Source organism: Cygnus atratus, chromosome 1 (assembly GCF_013377495.2).
Source record: "Cygnus atratus isolate AKBS03 ecotype Queensland, Australia chromosome 1, CAtr_DNAZoo_HiC_assembly, whole genome shotgun sequence".
Lineage (NCBI taxonomy): Eukaryota > Metazoa > Chordata > Aves > Anseriformes > Anatidae > Cygnus > Cygnus atratus.
In genome coordinates this window covers 173240447-173261093 of record NC_066362.1, presented here as the reverse complement: position 1 = coordinate 173261093, position 20647 = coordinate 173240447, and positions in this window count along the sequence as shown.

The window sequence follows — 20647 nt, the reverse complement described above, 5'->3', positions numbered from 1 at the left end:
ACTTCTCCCCCAGCCTGTAACATTGCATGGGGTTGTTGTGCCCCAAGTGCAGGACCCAGCACTTAGCCTCATTGAACCTCATACAGTTGGCCTCAGCCCATTGGTCCAGCTTATCCAGATGCCTCTGAAGAGCGCTTCTATCCTCAAGCAGATAAACACTCCTGCCCAACTTGGTGTCATCAGCAAACTTACTGAGGGTGCACTTGATCCTCTCATCCAGATCATCGATAAAGGTATCGAAGAGAACTGGCCCCAGTACTAAGACCTGGTGAACACCCCTAGTGACCAGCCTCCAACTGGATTTAACTCCATTCACCACAACTCTTTGGGTCCTGCCACCCAGCTAGTTTTTAATCCAACAAAACATACACATACATGAGCCTTGAGCTCATGTTGAGCTTCTCATCAACCAGCACCCCCAGGTCCTTCCCATCAGGGCTGCTCTCAATCCTGAGATAGAGAAGCAGCCTGGATTGCCCAGGAACAGAGGCAGTACCTTGCACTTGTCCTTGTTGAACTTCACGAGGTTCGCACAGGCCCACCTCTCAACCATGTTGAGGTCTGTCTGGATGGCTTTCCTTCCCTCCAGTGCATTGACCGCACCGCACAGCTTGGTGTCATCAGCAAATTTGCTGAATGAGGTTTAAGCAAATAAATTATGCTGAAGAATAAAGGAGATATGGGGACAGCTATGTACTAAAGTTCTACTTGTAAATAAAAGAAGTAAAAAATGCCTGTAGAAAATAATCACAAAACTAGTGAAAGTGCATGAAAGCAAGGCAGAAAGAAAGGAAGGCAGAAAGGAAGAAAGAAAAAGAAAGAAAGAAAGAAAGAAAGAAAGAAAGAAAGAAAGAAAGAAAGAAAGAAAGAAAAAGAGAAAGAAAGACTGCTAATATTTGTCTGCATATAGATGTAGGAGACCTGTGCGCTACTGAATAGCATCCTGGATGGTCATCCATGTCCTGCAAAAATAGCATGTTCTAATCATTGTTTATATCTTTCTTTTCCTTTTTTTATTTTTTTATTTATTTTTTATTTTAATTCACTATTATTTGTTTCAAATAATAAGCAATCAGGCCTTGTACCTTCATCAGCTACAGGTCATAATCCCTTTTGGTTCAAATGAATCTATTAGTGAGATTCATAAACTGAATAGAGTAGAAATAAATCTTATGACTATATTGGTACAATAATGGTAAGGTTAAGATGACAAAAGCTGAAGTCTGATTTTGAATAAGAGCAAAATAATTGTTCTATAACATGTAATGAGAAAAAAATAAATAAATAAATTCAGGGATCCTTAGAAAGAAATTTTAAAAACTTATTCTTCACCAGCCAAGCAAATTGTCCGCCTATATGCATTTACTGAGTAAAAATAAATAAATAAAAAAATAAAAAAGGAGTAGGAAAAATTATTTTGGCCAGAGAAGAGTCAATGCAAAGCAAAAATGGCAGATCACTGAGTCTTATGTAAGCATTTCTGAAGAACCTCCCCAAAATAATACTGAAGTAGAATCATAGATGTCCTCCATGGTAAGGTAATAAGAAATGAGCTTTGAATTTAATTTGTTATATATATATGTATGTCTATATAAAGACAAAATTTATTATAAAAACCTGCAGGTATGACTACCATATTGATTAGTCAATTCAAAAAATAAAAATAAAAGTAGGTGAATAGATTGAACTATGTTATGTAACCTCTTACCTACGTGATTTGTCAGGAGTCAAACAGAAATCTTCTTCAATAGCAGGAGTAGCTGCCACAATATGTTTCAACAGTGAAGCAACCAGATGAGCAATGCACTGAATTAGCCCCGGGAGTCTCAAAAGTCTCAAGAAATGTTCCAGATGGATTCACACACTACTTCGTTATAAAACAGTGGAAGTACAATTGGAATAGAAAGGACTAGTCCTACATGTGTATGAATCAACAGTCATTTTAGGAATTATTTTAAGCTGTCTTGTTGTGTCCCTTCTGTGCTTTAAACTGGTCTGCTAATTCAGATGACTTATTTCATCTGCATTATGCAGGCATCAAAATGAAGAAAACCAATAATGAGACAGGCAAGTGTTTCCAAAATACTTTTGGGACCCCATGTATCTCTTTTCTCCTCTTCCTGTTCCCTCTTCTGACCAGACACTGTCCTTATCTTTGTCTTTACCCTTCTCCATCAATGCTTCCAGTGCCTTTGGCAAACAACTCATTACCCTACAAAGTTATACTTCTTCCACTGAAGAGAATGCAGTAACTTCCATTCATTTTAATACTCCAGTGCTAAGGCCTAGCTTACTAACTTCCTCTATCTCAGCTTTTCTATTTTTTTTTCACTTCTATGAATTAGCTTATGATTCAATACTCTGCCTCCATTAGAAAATCTCTCTCCTACTGCTGTATTTCACTTATAGTCTATAGCGTTTGTATTTAATTACATGAAGAGTTTTGGGAAATGATATAATGAAAGGCATTGTATAAAGTAAATGTACACTGGATTGTAATTTGGTTTGGTTACTTCAGTGTGTTTAGATGTTTCAGGACTTTCTTCCCTAATAGTTAAATTCATTTATGTCACAGATGTTTGGTTAATGGTCTCCTGCCTCTTCTTAGAGGTACTGTAATTGAGCACCTGTGTGTGGGGACGGAGGGAATTGGGGGTTCTTGATTAATTTTCTCCAGCTATAAATTATTTATTGTCTTGTACCATTTTCCTGTCATCCTCTCTGGGACTCTTTTAAGCTGTCAAAGATACCTATTTACTTTTAATTGATTGCTACTTTGTGCTCATTGAGCTTTCCTAGATGACAAACAGAGAAGAAATATTAAAACTAGCCGTATCTAGCTACAACAGGAAGGGGTGGTATAGCACAAATTATTGCTAAGAGTAGAGTCTAATCCTTTGAAGTACTGAATTCCAAGTAGAAAAAGGTAGAAAGTTGCTCAAGAATCTGCAGAAAAGAGCAGCAAAGCTGATGAAGGGAATAGAAAATGAGACATGAGGAGTGGATAAGGGAATTGGGGCTGTTTAGTCTGGAGAAAAGGGGGCTGAGGGGTGACCTCATTGATCTTTACTACTACCTGTAAAGAGGTTGCAGCAAGGAGGGTGTTGCTCTCTTTTCTCAGGTGAAAAATGATAGGACATGAGGCAATGGCCTCAAGTTGCACCATGGGAGGTTTAGATCGGATATCAGGAAGAATTTCTTCATGGAGAGAGTGGTTAACCATTTGGAACAGGCTGCCCGAGAAAGTGGTGGAATCATCATCTCTGGAAGTATTTAAGAGATGTGGCATTTAGGGACATGGTTTAGTGGCAGACTTGTAGTTAGGTGGATGGTTGGACTTGATGATCTTAAGGGTCTTTTCTGACCTAATTATTCTATGATTTTATGATCTTAAACTTTTTACTTAATTTCATGCACAAATTTCAGCAGGTCTCATTCTCTAATCTCTTTCACTGTATATAAAATGGACCTAATGGTACTTGCTTTCTTCATATATGTCTGCACATATATTTTTAAAAAGCAATACATTTTGAATAGATTTTATTTTAATATTATAACCATCTCTGTTTTAACATACTGTCTTCAGATTGTGTCAAGTATTCATCTCACAAAGATTAATGGGACATTAAAAAAAAAAAAAAAAGCCAGCTCTTCAGATGTTAATTTTGTCATTCTGGTTCACGGAAAGTCCTTGAATAAAAGGAGAAAAAATAAAATTGTTATCTTGTCACAGAAAAATACTGCCCCATTGTCATCTGGAAAAACATTATACCTGACAATATCTGGAGACTTGCAGTAGTGGTTACCTCACAGTAGCAAAATCATTATAATATACCCAACAAATAGAAGGTCAAAGGTATGTCACCAGAGAAGTCACGAAGATAATAGCAACGTTTGTAGGAGCCAGTGGAACTGTTAGTAACATAACATCCAGGTTCAATATCTGACTGAAGACTTAATAAATGACAGTGAGCCAACATCATCGTGGAAAACGCCAGGATACCAGCAACTCATATTGTAACTGACAGCTTAAGTGACTTTAAAAAATATTATAGGGAGGCTGTTGCATTAAGGGTATGCAAAATTAGCCATTATAAGTCTGGTCGTGTTCCAGGTACTGAACTATCAGGATTACAGATTCACAAATAACGTAATACACCCTCAATCTCGTCACGTTCCATGAACTACCACAGCCACACTTGAGTTTGGTTGCATTCAGTGAGAACCATCACGGCTAGATTTAATGAGCAGTGCAATTTATTAAAGCAACAGGTACACAGGTTCTTTGGATTGCCGGTGATAAATTCACTGTCTGCAAAGCACATTCAAATACTAAAAGTATGAGTAACACAGCCTGGCTATAAACATCTTAAAAGGTATAAAGACTCTATAGAGATTTCTAAGTTTTCCATGGAGACACCTGGCAAAACCAAGTGTACAAATCTTACCCAGAGGCCTCCCAATGGGGGGGCAGGGAGGGGGGAGAAGAGAAACTCATCCTGTTGACTGATCCCAGAAGTCACAATGATATCTTACCTAATATCCCCTCTCCCTTGAAGCTAATTTATATTATTTTCTATCTTTTAGGTGGAGCTTGAGTGACTCTAGTCATGCATATCTTTGTTACAATTGGTGCAAAGTTTTCTCACTTTCATTTAAAGGTATAGGCTCACAGAAATTCAGAGCACTTGCTCAGTGAGGGGTGGTCGCATCTTGGAGGCAGGTAGCTTTTGGAAAGGAGGTGTGTTTTGGTATTATAATGATACTATAATGAGCGAAGTTCACTAAATTACAGCATTTTGTCAAAAACATGGCAGATTGTTGGCTCAGGGTAGCAAATGTGCAGCTTATCAGTCTCGGTGTGCACAAGAACAATCAAGTTCCCATCTTATCACAGAGCCTCACTGCGGTATCTACACTTCTCTCCACACTCCGTACTGTTCCTCTTAAAGTCAGCACACCAAGTTCCCCTAGTGTGATTAACATCTAAGGTTGGAGGCCTAGGGAACTTCTAAGTAGTTCAGCTACACTCCACCCTGGAAGCTTCTTCAATGCTGTACCTTTTCTTTAAAATGTGAATATCAGTTTAATTTCCAAGTCACCTCAGGCAATTATTCCACAGAGGCATGACAAAATCTATAAAAGTCCTTAGCAATGTTTTAGTTATATCAGGAGTGGGATATATGGATATGGAGAGGCAAATATGGAGAGGCCTGGCAGATTGATTACATCACACTCCCTCAAACCCACAACGGCAAGCGCCACGTGCTTACAATGGTGGAAGCAACCACCGGATGGCTGGAAACATGTCCTGTGCCCCATGCCACCGCCCGGAACACTATCCTGGGCCTTGAAAAGCAAGTCCTATGGCGACATGGCACCCCAGAAAGAATTGAGTCAGACAATGGGACTCATTTCCGAAACAACCTTATAGACACTTGGGCCAATATAGACACTTGGGCCAAAGAACATGGTATTGAGTGGGTGTATCACATCCCCTATCATGCACCAGCCCCCAGGAAAGTTGAACGATACAATGGACTGTTAAAGACTACACTGAAAGCAATGGGTGCTGGGACATTCAAAAATTGGGATACACATTTGGCAAAGGCCACCTGGTTAGTCAATACTAGAGGATCTGCCAACCGAGCTGGACCTGCCCAATCAAACCTGTTACGCACTGTAGAAGGGGATAAAGTTCCTGTAGTGCACGTAAGAAACATGCTGGATAAGACAGTCTGGGCTACTCCTGCCTCAGGAAAAGGCAAGCCCATTCGTGGGATTGCTTTTGCCCAGGGACCTGGATGCACTTGGTGGGTAATGCAAAAGAATGGGGAGGTTCGGTGTGTACCTCAAGGGGACCTAATACTGGGTGAGAATAGCCCATGAGTTGAATTGTAGTATGTTAATTATCATATAACACTGTATGTCATCACTACCATGGTTGCTATATATCATAGACGAAAATGGTGACTAATTAGAAGGTATTGGAAAGAGTGTAACCTGAGCATGACATAAATGGTATGGAATAAGGGGTGGATATCTGTCCTGGTTTCAGTTAGGACAGAGTTAATTTTCCTCCTAGTAGCTGGCAGGGTGCTATGTTTTGGATTAGGATGAGAAGAGCGCTGATAACATGCTGATGTTTTAATTGTTGTAGAGCAGTGCTTCCACCAAGCCAAGGACTTTTCAGCTTCTCGCTCTGTCCTGCTAGCGAGCAGGCTAGGGATGCAGCAGGAGCTGGGAGGGAACAGACCCAGGACAGCTGACCCAAAGTGGCCAAAGGGGTATTCCATACCATCTGACGTCATGCTGAACAATGTATAGGGGTGGTTAGCTGGCGTGGGGGTGGCCGGCTGCTCGGGGATAGGCTGGGCATCGGTCAACGGGTGGTGAGCAATTGCGTTGTGCATCACTTGTTTCGTACACTTTATTATTATTATTATTATTATTATTATTATTATCCTGTCTTAATAAACTGTCTTTATCTCAACTCACAGGCTTCACTTTCCCGTTTCTCTCCCCCGTCCCGGAGAGGGAGGGGGGAGGGTGAGCGAACGGCTGTGTGGTGTTTAGCTGCCAGCCGGGCTAAACCACAACAAGTATATATATATAATGTCCAGCCTTGAACGGTCAGCACACTTAAAATACACATTGTCATACAGAATGCGTACAAGGCCTTATCATAAGGGATACAAAGCTATGCCATTCCATTAGGTTTTAGTGGGAAGAAAAAGTTATGATGCATAACATACTGCTATATCTAAAGCTGCTGTTACAGTGCTGCTAGCATGCTGTTGCTCAGCTTTGATCAAATTACTTTACAACCATATTTTAAACATATGATGAGAGATCCAGAAAAAGATAATTAAACTCCCCTTTCCTGGACAGTCAAATACATCCTTGTTTTCCCTATGCACCTACTTACCTGCATATGCTTCAGGTGGCCTATTGCAGTCAAAAGCAGACACTGGAAAGTAAACTGCACTGCCTGCTTTATATTAGTGCCACATACCTTTAGCAGCTTTTGCTGAAACTAATAAAAAAAGAACACATGATGGATCATAAAATCTGCAAAAAGTATTTTAATTTACTCTTATCTAGTTATTTATTTAATAATCTGTTCGGGTTTGCATATTATTGATTCCCTTCACAAAGCATGAAGACATTTAGTAGAATATTATTTTGCATGATTTTTTATGAATATGGGCATTTGTATTTGCACTTGAATTTGAAAATATATCTGCAATGGTATTTCTTCATCCCGATATATATTCATCCTCCTCTCAGAACAGGACTCTTTCAGAGAGGGCTGACTCTTAATTCCAGCAATATTTCTATATTCAAACGTACTGATACCGAAAATAAAATCATCATAACAGATTTGGCAGGTATACCTTGAAATTCTTAAAGGGAGAATAGGAAGATTCACTCGTTTGAATACAATGCATGGAAGACTGAGGTTTTCATTTCCTAACCAAGTATATTGATAGTATTTTAACTAAGCCATCATCTTTATTACATTTTTACAAAGACCTTATCATAAACCAGTGGTGTTTGAGGCATACTAAAATTGTAAGGCTTTTCCCTCTCAAAGAATTAACATGATGCCTCTCTGGCACTGTTTAGAAATTCTTCATTTGCTCCACAAACATTAAAATGCTGGCAAAGCATTAGTATAAGAGAGAACACCAAATTAGCATTATTTAACAGGATTCAAAACCTAGTTTTTATAAATGGTTTTTGGAAGGTTACTCTTATGTAAGACAATAAGTCATAGAAAATGAAAAGACAGTAAGCTTTCAAAATTAAAACAAAAGTTACAAACATCATAAATATTAGTGTGCTAACATCATGGCCCAACCACTTTTGATTAGCAATGCTAAAGAAATGTCATTGGCCTTCCTAAAGCAGTAACAATTCTTAATTCTTGTTCTCTCTTTCATATTTATATTAGTCTGTCATGGGCTAAAACTATGTGACTTTTGTTGCTATTCAGGATGGTTTTATTAATTTCAGAGACTCCTCCTTAGAAGGTGGCTTGCAGTTTCTGCAGAAACTTGACCAAAGTGTACACTGAGCCTTTGTTCCAGCTGTCTTCTGATTAGGGAGGGCTAGCAACATTTCAGCAAGTGTTAGAAAGGTTCTGGTATAAATGCTGTCCCTAGCATGGATCTCACAGGGACAACAGTTTGTGAAGTGAGAGGGAAATTCTGCTGAGTAGTGTACACCTCCTCGGTAGCAGTAATGACATGCCACAGAGCACAGTCCCCAACACCCACTGGAGCAACTACTATGACTTCGGGGTTTCCTGGGATCTCTTGATGATTCTGTGGCCAGGGACAATGGACTTCTTGCCTTCAGGACATGAACACCAGAGAGAATCTGTGTCACCAAGCAGGGGAGCTGCGGGAGAAGGTCAACAGGCTGTCCAGCATCAGGAATGGTAAGAAAGAGAATGGATGTATCTTTTCTGAGAGCCTGCAGGATACATGAGCCTGAGCCCCCAGCTGTACTGAGGGAGGGGCAGGGAGAGCCTGTGCATATTGAGTTGGGAAATGGAGATTTCCAGGATGGCAAAGCCTCAAACCTCACAATTTCTGGTACTCCTGTTCCACCTACAAACCTGTAACTAAAGAATAGGATCAGTGCCTTGGCAGCAGACAGAAGGCTGTGTCCATCAAAGACTCTGAGCTAGCTAAGTTTGACTCACACAGCAGCACTAGGAAGAAGGGGTGAATAAAAGCAACGGAAGACCTCTAGCTGCAGGTAACAGAGGCCCTATCTGCTTGTCTGGCTTGCTACCTTGGGATATTTGCTCTTTGCCAGATAATTGGATCTGAGACATTGTGGAGAGGCTGCCAAGGCTTGTCCATCCCTCAGACCATCACTCCATGCTACTTTTCCAGAGTGTCACCAAATGGGCATGCTGCCATGATCTGCTACCTAGATCATACTGAGTGTGGCTGCATGGGCTGACTGCACTGGGTGTGAGGATGGAAGGTAGAGATACCTAGGCAGTATTCTCCTCAATCTTACTGGTGAGGAAGAAAGGCTTGAGGAAGAGGAGAGCAATCCTGTGCATTAACAACTAATTGAAAAGCTAGTGTTGGAAAGCTGACAACAGAAACTCAGCTTTTGCAAACATGGGATCTTCTTTAAGGATCACATTCTGCTAGGAAGAGGTGGGATCCATCTGACTATGTGGGGAAGTAGCATCTTCACCAACATGCTTGAAAACCTAGTGAGAATATCTTTAAACTGAGAATGACATGAGAGGGGGATGGTAAGTAACAATCATGTGAGGATGTGGTAGATTGGGGTGGTAAACAAAGGACAACAGATCATGTGTACAAGAGATAATAAATAATCAGCAATACACGACTGAAGGAAACCAATGTTAAGCATATGCTCACAAATAAGGAAATGTTCACAGGAGTGCACAATGGGGTGTGATCTTGTACCTTTTCTGGGAAATCAGTAAGACTGGCAGCCCATCTTTTGGGGTTCTACATTCAGGCATGAAGTATGGGGAAACAAACAAGAGGAATTGGAGATCTGTGCACAGTTGCAAGGTTATGATCTTACAGAGATCACAGATCTCTGAGACCAGTGCAAAAGTTCAGAACGAGGAATACCTACCCACAATGGAGAAGGATCAGGTTACAGAGCATTTAAATGAACTAGACATGCACAAATCCCTGGGGTCTGATAGGATGTACCTATAAGTGCTGAGGGAGCTGTCTGATGTCATTGTGAAGCCACTCTCAATCATCTTTGAAAGGTCATCATGATCAAAAGAAGTTTCTGAGGACTTGGAGCTTGGGCAACCTCCTCTAGGTATCCCTACTTGAGCAGAGGGGTTGGACCTGATGACCGCCAGAGGTCTCTTCCAAAACTTAAACATTCTGTGAAGACAAATGACACCCTTAACTTAAATAAAGGCAAGAAGTGAGATCCAGACAACTACAGTTCAGTCAGCCTTACCTCAGTCAATGGGAAGGTGGGGGAGTATATAAACCTGGAAACATTTTCCAAACACATAAAGGGAAAGAAGGTCACTGGAATAGTCAACATGGATTTATAAATGGGAAGTCATTGCTCATGAACCTCATAGCCTTCCACAACAAAATGACTGGCTCAGTGGTTAAAGGAAGAGAAGTGGCTGGTTTTTGTTCAGATTTTAGTAAGGCCTTCGAGACTGTCTGTGGATAAGTAGACAGTAATATGGATTGAAAACTGGCTGAACCACTGGACTTAGATGGTTGTAATTAGCGATGTGAAATCCAGCTGAAGGTCAATCACTAGTGGTGAGCCCCAAGGCTCAATACTGGGGCCAACAATATTTAACATTTTTATTAATAACCTGGATGACTGGACATAGTATCTTCACAGCAAGTTTGCAGTCTATACAGAGTTGGGATGAAGCCTTCATACTCCAGATAGTTGTGATTTGGAGGAACCTCAACAGGCTGGAAAAATGGTTAGAGTTTCATGTAATTCAACAAAGTGAAATGCCAAGTCAAACACTGTGGGAGAAATAACCCCATGCACCAGTATAAACTGGTGCCCAACTGTCTAAGAAGCAGGTTTGCAGAGAAAGACCTGGGGGTCCTGGCAGACAAACACTTGACCACCAAGTGACTATCGATGTCACTTTGCAGCAAAGAAGGCCAACAGCTTCCTGGACTGCAAGAGGAAGAGTGTTGCCAGCAGGTTAAGGGAGGTGATTCTTCCTCACTACTTAGCCCTTTTGAGATGTGCTATGGCCAGTCCTGAGCTTTCCAATGCAGAGGAGACATGGATGTTGTGAAGTGAGTCCATTGAAAGGCCACAAAAATATTTAAAGGACTAGAGGTTCTCTTGCCTGAGGAGAAGCTGAGAGGTGGGACTGTTCAGCTTGGAGAAGAGAAGGAACAGGGGGATCTTATCAATATGCATAAATACCTGAAGGGTGGGTGCAAAGAAGATGGACCCATCTTCTCATCTTAATGCCAGGTTCATCATACCTTTGAAAATGTTCAGTTAGAAAATACAGCTTCTAAACATCATGACCAATGTATGCTAAGTTAGTTGTTGAGTTAACAAACATTCTAATGTTATTCCAGCCTCAGTTTAATCAGTTCAAGAACTAACATCTTGCTGGTGGGTTCTGTGAAAAGTCCCATATCCCATAATCTTTCCATTCTCAATGAATTTTGTATTCCTGAGACACCAGTGTGCTTATGATATCATTTCTAATCGTGAGTGTTTCAAACACAAGAGTCTCCAAGATCCCTTCAGAAAGAAAAGCTTTAGTATCAAGCAAGAATACATTCAAAACAGTGTAGATATTTATCCTCAGTATTTTTCAGACATTGCTTCGAACACTCTTTTTCTGTCAAAATTATTTTTGTAAATGTAAAAGTGAAACATACAGAGGCTGAGGCATCATCCTTAGTGTTAAGATTTGCTGGGAGTCAGTTTGGAAATGAATGCTGTTAGAGTGTTCATGTATTTAGAAGGTTAACCTTATCTTTTTGATTGAGTTTATCACAAACAGCACAATCCCAAATGTGAGCTATCTAATACCGCTACCCTCAACAGCATGAATATGTGAATAAATACATGGTTAGTTGCAACAGTTTAAACTTACACATCTCTCTTATACATCCTTGACTTTCAAATTAAAACAAATTTTAATTGTGTATTACAGAGAAACCAATAAAATAAACCAGAGACAAGTATCCTAGGAACTTCCAAGAAAAACAAGAAAGACTGTGAGCTTATCTAAGGGAACAATATAACGTAGTTCGTTTAAACATTTTGTTGTTGTTGTTGTTATAAGTCGAAAAATGACCCAAATGCAATCATAACTAAACACAGTGCAAAGGACAAATAGGGTAATACAGTTGAAATGCTAATTTGATCAGGTCATAAAGACAGGTGGAAAGGAGGAGGCAAAACAGAAAAGGGAAGATGATTTGTATGGGGATTCTGTGAACTAGCAGTGTAGAACAGTGAACCTAGCAGCTCTGGGCCACCATCTCTGAACTCAGCTTTTTGTCATTCTTCATTAAGGGATTCTGAGAGTTGAGTTTCTACTGCAAGTAATTGCTACATATTTCCAAAATTATACCACCCAGTGCTAATTCTCTCTGTGGTGAAGGTAGCTATTGCCCTTGAGCATGGAATGCTCTGGGAAATGAGTTATCTTTCTAATGTGCAGAAGAGGGAAAATGATGCTAGTACAGGAACAGACACTGGTGTGTGCAGCAGTCATGGGTAATGCTTCATTTACTTCAATAGCTTTCTATCCCTCTCTCTCCTTCCAAACTCCTTCCCAGTTACTCATTATTGCTGCACTGAGGTGAATTAGTGGTGCTTTAAATAGGAGGGGGAAATTACATAATAAAAGACGATCTAGTATGCAAAATATGAGAAATATACTACATTCGAAAACAAAATTGTTAAATTAATAAATAAAAAGAATAAAAATATATTACCACTTACTGTTCGGCAACGCATATGATTTAACAGTACTAACATCACATATCACAGGTTTTGTATTAGATTAATAATTTAATTAACTAATAATATTTTTTTAAGTATGCATACATACAAATTGATGAATGCATGAAAACTTTAAAAAATTGTTTACACCAGTTAAAGCTTGTATGTGTGTATCTTACTGTTTCAAGTACAATAGGCATGTGGGGGACAACTGAATAGATGGTGTCATTCTTAGCCTTAGTGATCAATGTCTTCAAATGAAGATAGACTGGCTTTTCATTTGTTCAAGTATAATTAGGAATAAATTCACTGAAGTTGGAGTTACAATTAGACGTACCTTTTGATTTATGAAGAATAAACTCTATTGCTATTGACATCAGATTTGTGATTTTTTATGCATTTATTTGGCATTAAACAATGGTTGTATTTATTGCTTTTGTCTACAAGAAATCACATAGGATTCAACCCTTAGTAGTTTCAGTCATTGCAAAATTGATTTCTTTAACCAGAATCTAAACATAAAGTGTCACTTCATGTATGCACTCATGTCTTGACAGGAACATAAAGGCGTGAATCAGTGACCTATCATAATCATAGCAGGGATGTTCAGCCTAGGGAATCATGCTTAAAGCAGTCCAAAGCTAAAACTCCAGACTTCATTTATAACAGATGTAAATGTCAGCATGTTCAATTACTTATCCATGTAAATGTAGCCAATAACTACTGATATTTTACATCTGAATTCTTTGTGGGTGTTATATAGTCATAATTTTTTAATTTTTAATCAACTTTAACATCTTAGATCTACTTTAAACTTTATCACTGAAGGAAAACACCTGTTGATTTTGTGTGGCAGTCAGAGCTTGGCCCTACAATCCTCTCAGTGCCACGATGTCCTCCTTTTGTATCTTCACTGATCCCAGTTGGTTTGACCAAACTCACCTCTATTTCCTGTATGAGGAGATACAGGTGCCCATTTTTTATACTAAGTGGCAGTACAGTGAGTTCATTCCTTAATTTTAGCACAGCATCCATGACAGCAGACCCCCAGTTTGGAGGAATCAAAGAACCTGTGAGCAGGAACCAGTGCAGTACATTGCAAAGGAGTATATTGTCCACTGTTTAGACAGCTTTGGAAAATGAAACTCTGATCTCGTTGCTCTGTTAAATCTCCTGCAACTATTAAGCTGATTTTTTTGTGTCTGTATACTTCCTCTTAATCTTCGTTGACATAATTCTTCCTCTTTATGCCCACGGTTATTTCCCCGTCCTTGCTCATATTGTCACCAACAGGTGGATAAATCATGTAAACCTAAGAAACATGTCCTCAGTAGCAGAAAACAAAGTCATGGCAAGGCAAGGCAAGGCAAAAGAAAAGAGAAGAAGGGAAGGGAAGGGAAGGGAAGGGAAGGGAAGGGAAGGGAAGGGAAGGGAAGGGAAGGGAAGGGAAGGGAAGGGAAGGGAAGGGAAGGGAAGGGAAGGGAAGGGAAGGGAAGGGAAGGGAAGGGAAGGGAAGGGAAGGGAAGGGAAGGGAAGGGAAGGGAAGGGAAGGGAAGGGAAGGGAAGAGGAGAGGAGAGGAGAGGAGAGGAGAGGAGAGGAGAGGAGAGGAGAGGAGAGGAGAGGAGAGGAGAGGAGAGGAGAGGAGAGGAGAGGAGAGGAGAGGAGAGGAGAGGAGAGGAGAGGAGAGGAGAGGAAAGGAAAGGAAAGGAAAGGAAAGGAAAGGAAAGGAAAGGAAAGGAAAGGAAAGGAAAGGAAAGGAAAGGAAAGGAAAGGAAAGGAAAGGAAAGGAAAGGAAAGGAAAGGAAAGGAAAGGAAAGGAAAAGAAAAAAGGAAAGGAAAGGAAAGGAAAGGAAAGGAAAGGAAAGGAAAGGAAAGGAAAGGAAAGGAAAGGAAAGGAAAGGAAAGGAAAGGAAAGGAAAGGAAAGGAAAGGAAAGGAAAGGAAAGGAAAGGAAAGGAAAGAAGGAATGTACCTTGACTCAGAGTTTCATTAATGCACTCAGCTTTAAGTTGAGATTTCAAGAGGTAAATGGCCCAAATCAGGCTACAGAGACATTTGAAAATGCATATATATCTTAAGGCTCTGCATGGCATTTGGCTTTAAAACAATTATTGAAGAATTCAATTAATTTTGCAGGATACTTTATGCTGATCTGTAGATGTCATAAAAGAGAACTGGCAAAAATAGTGCTGTCTTTTGGCATGAATATTGCAAAGAAAGCAACTCTCCTGAGATCATCTATACAGTTAACATTTCCTGTAGCAGTATGGGGGATTGCAGGGGAGGTAAAGGAGGAAAAGAGGGTACTGTTAGCTCTGAATATCTTTCAGCTTGGCAGTTGCCTTTGGTAGCGACTCCTGGAAGCCATTTCAGGGTGGCATTCCAGATCATAAAGACAGTTTGTACATGACCAATCTGAGGAAACAGAGTACTGTGTGGGTGCAGCGACAAACACGACACAACATAACACAAGTTGAAACCAGCTAAATTTTCAATTCAGTATCATAATTTGCTGTAGTAGACAACGTAAACAAGCTGTGTATAACATTCTTTCCTCTATGATCTTAAACAATGATCTGCACAACACAACATTATTCAAATAATCTGGGGAGAGATATAACCTAAACAAACAAGGCTTCTTCTAGAGTGAAGGCTTCTTCTAGTGCTTCAAGGCACTTCTAAATGACTCTGTTTTTTCCATTCTGAGGGAATGCTGTGAAGGGGCAGGGCACCTGAAATCTCATATTGTAGATATTCTCAAACTCAGAGAAGTCCAAAGAGCTGCAGTAAATCCCCCAGTGTTAATAGCCTTAATGAGTCCATTCTCCAGCTGGATGAAGCCATACCATACCAACTACTAAGAATATTCCTCTTTATATCAAATTAACTACTTCCTTTTCATTAAAAGCAAGCAAATGAACAAAACAAAACAAAACAAACAAACAAACAAAAAAAAAGAGGCAACAAGGTGTTAATAAGCAGAGAAGTCTGACCCAATATATTTTCTCTTTCTATAAGACTTCATAATTTAAATTTGAGAAAAAGATAGTAGCAAGGAATGTTTTACTGCATGGTGTTAGCAGTGTCTCTGGTATATGCCTTCCTCCACTTAAGGAGTCCACTTAATATTTTGGCAAGTATTCAGTTGCCTGAACATCAGTGTCTAATGACTTTTGAGATACTCCAGGGAAGTCAAGATGTATATGCAGGGTTGACAGATATCATACGGGAATGCAACGGAATTGCAGCCTTCAGTAACAACAGCTGGGAGCTAGGCAGGATAGCCTATAGCATCTCATGAGCAAGAGGTTATTTATACATGACTCAGGCGCATAAAGCTATCCAGGTATTTTAGATAGCCTGACTTTGTCAAGGATGCAGAGTATAATGACAGATCTTATAAGTAGGTCCGAAGGACAGTAAGCATGAAATTAGCCCAGGGAAGGAATTTCCTTCCCATCCTTATTTCTTCAGCACTGGACTGTTGGCACTGTTAAATTCTGTTGATATTTAATAAAAGCTAGCATCTGTGCCTTGCTTGCCTCCAATTACAGAGCTTCATCCTAGGGCCACTTTTGAGTTTCTTACAAGCATTGATGCTTGAAGCACAGCTATAACAAAAGAATGGACTGACTTTTTTTTTTTTTTTTCCTGCCTCTGGATACCATTCAGTGCTTTTTTTTATTTTATTTGTCTCAATTTTGTTTTTGGTTGGCGACCCTAAATGACCAGCCTGCAGCAATGCCACCCCTGTAGGACTCCATTTGATCAATCTTCTCTCTATGTATAGCCTCCCAGGAACGGAAAATATCAGTGAAGGATGTTGCAGTGCCCCAGTTACATGCAAACACACATAACCACTACTACAGCACTGTCAGGGCTATTGAATTGGCTAGAGAGAATAATGGGGATTCTTCATGATAAGCCATGATAGATAATGTGAAAATACAGTTTATAATTGTTAACAATGAACTCAACATCTGAAGGTTACTTCAGAATTGCTGTATAAAGCTACTTTAGGGATAAAAATCACTTCAGATCATGGTCAACATCTGCTAGAGAGAAGGAAAAGCTGGAGGAAAAAAATCTATCCAATTTTATCCATTCTTATCTTTCTAAGAGTCTTCTTTGATAGCCAGATGTCTAAGAATAACTGGTTTAGAACCTCACATTTAGAAAGTACACAATACAAAATTAGAAAGTACAGGAAAAAAAAAAGAGAGACAATGTAAAAAAAGAAAATAAAACAACTGACATCTGAATTATATTGAACCAGGCATGCTTTCACTATTTAGCAAGCGCTTATCAGTTACATAAATTCAAATATTTTTTGAATTTTCAGTCTCTAACTGTTCCACTTTTTCCACTATGTAACTATTGGTCTTTCCTCAGTCATCAATGTTAGTGCTAACCATTTTTATTATCAGTAAGTCAGGCATGATTCAAACACAGCACTTAGGCCATAAGATGATTAAAAGTCCTGTTTTCCTATACATACAATTAGACCTATATTAGATTATAAATTTTATTGAAACTATTGTACATTACAGGAATCAATAATGTATCTGTATCTACACCTTCAGCGCATTATTTGTTACATATATATATATTTACACATAATATATATTTCTGAGATAGTATGTTAGAAAAAATAAAACTGGTATAAACAAAAATGCAATTTGGTGGATAAATTTCTGAAGTTATTTTGTACTGCATGTTTTAACATAAGCTATAGAATCTGGTTGTCTAAGTTCTTTCTATATCATACAATATATGATTTTCAGAATGCTGTGAATTTTTCACATTTTAAAAACAAGGCCTTTCCAATGTATCTAGACAGAAAAAAAAAAAAAAGGAATTTGGCAAGTTCAAAATTCTTGAATTTAAGGTTAAGAAAACAAATTCTCTTCTATAAACTGGCATGTACGATATCAAAGAGCATTACTGATCCAGCTCACAAACATATATACAATTTCTCATACAAACACAAATAAAAATATATTATTTTTGTTGTATTGCAAAATGTTACTCTGGGAAGACATCTGATATTCCCATCACACTAGTCAAACCAGGCTTAAGACAAGGTATTGCAAGTAAGAGGAATATTCTTCTTGCATGCCTAGAATTCAGGTTAAATCCAGCAGTCTCTGAGACACAGTAGATTTTTCCCCTTTTCCCCTAAGGACCTTCAGGTTATTCAGCAAATGGAGCTGAACCACTCTACCATTTTTCAGTCACTGTGCAATAGGCCCTAAATGGAAAAGTAGTCTGACCATGACGTACAACTTCAGACACTGATTTGTCATCCAGCTCAACAAAAATGCTTTTCTAAAGAGAACTGAGAAAATTTCTTTTCATATTCATATCTACATTTAATTACAGATTCAGCCTCACAAACAAAAAAGCCCAGAATAGACAATCACCACTGATGAGCACTGGGTCAAAGAAAAGCTAAGCACATACTATATCTGTATTTTTCCCTTGAATTGAACTTTCTCCTTAATAGCAGCAAGTAAAATCTCCTTTCTCTGCTCATATATGTTTGCGTCTTCAAACTTCAGTTTCACACAGAACTACATAAGTGTGTCCACTTTTCATAAATATAGTTGATTATATGATAAATTGTATTATCTTTGTGATAAATTATCTCAGCTTTATGACATGGTCCACCTTTCTATAAAATGCTGAACTACAGAACACTTGTAGAGAAACAGTAAGGAATTTTTTATTTACTTATTTTAAATTAAAATTAACAGGGAGGCATTACTTTCTCTTTTCAAATCCATACTTCTTTTTTTTTTTCTCAGAACACATGACTTCCTAGTATACAGGATGAGCAGGACTCGCAAAACTCTTTTTACATCTGAAATGTCAGAAGTTAAGTCCATTTCTTAGATGACATGTAAGGCTAGAAATTAGAGTTTTATGCTACTGGAAAGGATCAGTTTCCCAATTTCTAACTTTGGAGTATCCCAAGATACTAGATGTTAATGTCATGACATTTCAGATATAGAGAAACTCTTTAAAGCTATATTTAGAAGTTTCAAAGGCTTCCTCTGAAACCTGCGCACATTTGGACCTACGGCAACCAAGGGATCTAAATTCATATCAACAGTTCAAGAGATAATCCATAAACATGCTTTAATGCTTTGAAATGCACCTAAAATAGTTTATTTCTAATGTGTGACACTTAAAGAAAATATGATGATGTGATTATACATTAAAGGTTTTACTACCATAAACGTAGGTCATCCAGAACAAACACAACTGATGGCACAGACTTTCAGAAAAGGTAGCCTAAAGTGAAAATTTCAATCCAGGCTGAGAGAGGTAAAGAATAAGTCAGCTTTTTATGTATTTATTTAGTAACCCCACAAAAGAAATATTTCTCATTGAAGATATTGCTTTTTCATTCCAAAGTTCATGTTAGAAAAAGCCATTTGCACCCCAAACGAAAATTCTTCAGTCCTTTCTTCATCATCAGGAGTTCTACAGAACAAAATAATTGTTATTTAAAGACAAACAAAGCCAAGGTTTTCTGGTTTACAGCCTCATGAGGTAACACATTTATTATATAACTTTTCTTACTTCTGTTATTTAGATTTCTTAAAAATGTATTCAAGAATATGTATTAAACTGAAAAGAGGAATATAAATGCTTTCAGAATGTAAATGCTGCTATTGTATCCTTTCATTTATAAATGTATTTATAAAGTCCACTGGAGCTTGATTTTATTTAACAAATATTTCTCATCATCCTCACTCTACTTATATCTTACCCATCAACTAGTTATGAAAGAATTTAAAGTCATAATCAAGATGAAAAATAAGAAAATAAGAAAAGTCTCACACTTATGGTTATCAACAATTTGTAAGGGAAATACACTAACATCAGATTCTTCTTTATTCTTCTCCTTGTTTTTGGAGGACAATCATTTATACATTTGTCACACCTGATGGAAATAAAGAAACAAATATAATCTTATGGATTTCCCTTAAGCTAACATTATTTCTATGTGATTAACTCCTATCATGAAATATTTGTTATAAAACTTCATTTGAGTGGTTTCTTTATGAATTAAAGAGTAAACCATTGCCAAATACCCCTCTTTTTTACCCCAATGCAATCAATGATGTTTTACAGGTGCAAGGCTAAGAATATCAATTAGCTTGAAAAAAAATCAAGTAAATCTCTTTTCCATCTTTTCTTTTGCATATATTATAAGATCATCCATATACAAGTCCATCATAAAATATATGCTATAAGTGTTATTACTGAGCAGAATGCTGAAATTTTAGGAAGCATCTTTCCCAGAAAGACAACAATTTAAAGATTGTCTTAGAAAGCACTGCAAAACTAGATGTTCACACACAGCCAGTTTTCCCATAAATGAGGTTAATTTGTGTTAACAAACTGTCAAAGAACCTGTCATATTCTATTCTCTTTCGAAGTACAAAAATGTTAAACAGATTACAAGAGTGAAATAATACCCCAAAGAAATCACATGCAGTGAAGAAAATCAGTTGGTTTATAGCTTCTTATTTTGAAATTCCACTTACATCTGATTCTAAGGAGTATTTGTTTGCTTAAGTGTGTATATTGGAGAATACTAGTTTTCATTTTCATAATATTTTCTTTAAAATTGCTGTAATAATGGCAGTAGTTATGGGGAATGTTTATGCAAGTTCAAATATTTCACTCCATCATAAACTTTAATTAGTAAGTTGATCCTCTTCCCTCTCTGAATTTTTAATGAAGTAAAATATTAAATTTCACATATTTGTGAAAACAAATCCAGAGTACAATGGATAAGAAATGTTAATTTAATGCAACTTTTTACAATGATAAAAAGTACATCAACTTGCACTGGAAATTTTCAAGAAAGATTTTGTTTGTGCTGTAGCTACTATATGATTAGGACAGTTATTTATGCTACATTTGCAGTTTTAGACTGTACACTTAAGAAACTTTTGGATAATTTATCACTGAAAACATACATTTGAAGTGTCATTTGAAATATCATTCTTAGTTTAATAAACTAGAATTCAGAGTATCATAACACAAGGCAAATTCTGGTCTCATACTGCTTTCTACATGGTTTTCAGAATAATTGTTTTGATTTCCTAGGGACTAAAGTTAGCACAGAAACATAAGA